We start from the raw sequence: 1,440 nt of genomic DNA, 5'->3' as shown, positions 1-1,440 counted from the left end.
CCCCTTCATGAAGGGGCCAACATGGACAGAAACTCCAACCTGAGTCAAAGTCTGATCCTCGACCTGACTTCAGACTCATGAGATCGCAATTCAGCTCTGCAGAGTGTGCCTGCCATGTCCATTCCCCGAAACCTAAGCCTAGCTTGTGTTCTCAGACTTCCGTCCTCACTCTCCTGGCCCACAAGCCCTCCAGTTTGGGAATTCCGAAGCCACAATGCAGCACTCTGCCTGCCCTCCAGAAGAAAAACTTTGCCCTATGCTGCTAATAAGAAACTCCAAATGATTATCTAATGCATGCCACTCGACTGTAAAGCAATTATACAGCCTACCCTGAATACTAATGCCCTGTCTGGCACAGCCTGAGACAAGACATCCCTAACGACACCTAGACAGCTGGCTCCAACCTGGACACAAGGGACCCGCTATGGCTGCAGTTTGTCATCTCTTCCCAACCTCGGTTTTCAGGCTTCAGAACCTAGACCTTATCTCCAATCACTGCCCAGGGGTGAACGTGATGCAGAAATTAGAATTCCTCCTTACCCATGGCCAGAAACCTTGTGGTTGGCATGTTGTCCAACGTTCAATGTGGGAAAACCTGCATTGTCGGAAAGGCCACGCCAGTGCTTGAGGGCCGCCTAGGGCACAGACATGCATTGTGACCTGTAGCGTGAGTCCCGTATTAAAGTAACGCCTCTCAGTGGCTGGACCAAGATCCTGCATATGGGGCTTGTCATATCCATAGGCCCCCAGGCTTAACCAGAGAGCGAGTATTCCAGTTGTCAGTACCCACTGCTATGCTCCAGAATCCCTCTACTGGGGGGACACATGAAGCAGAAAACAGGACTCTTCCCTTCCCACAGAATGACCCCAAACTCTTGGGGGCTGGAAAAACTACCAGAGAGGGAGACTTCTACGACCCATGAGGCAACTCCTACATTAAATGGCCATATTGGACAAAATATCCAGAGACAAAAGACTGAGCGACTGCCTCCCTCTCACCCTTCTTTCATATCCAGAGGAGCTCCCCTCACGGACTGTAGATCAGGCCTGCCATAACCTCGGCCCCAAACCTGAGCTGAGTTTGGGTTTTTGGATGTCTGTCTGCACAGCCGTGGCCCACACCGCCTCCAGCCTGGCGTCTCTGGAGCCACACCACAGAACTGTGCCTGCTCTCTCCTAAGAAACTGCCCGTTCCATTGGCCACAACTCTACAAAATAGTAGAAACCTCAAGGTCCCCAAGGACATCCCACTACCGCAAGCCGCACTGGACAAACAGGGGCATTATGACACCAGCTGAGCAACTACTACCTCCATGCAGACACACAGACTGATATCCGCAGAGACAGAAGATTGAACCAGGCAGGCCCCTAGGCCCTATTATGAACTCTTGCTTTGGTGTCCAGGTATCACTCCTCAGAGGCCTGGGTTCGAAGACCAGC

This window comes from Mustela putorius, unplaced genomic scaffold (assembly GCF_011764305.1).
Source record: "Mustela putorius furo isolate JIRA1106 unplaced genomic scaffold, ASM1176430v1.1 tig00004156_pilon_pilon_pilon, whole genome shotgun sequence".
Lineage (NCBI taxonomy): Eukaryota > Metazoa > Chordata > Mammalia > Carnivora > Mustelidae > Mustela > Mustela putorius.
This window is presented reverse-complemented; position numbering follows the sequence as displayed.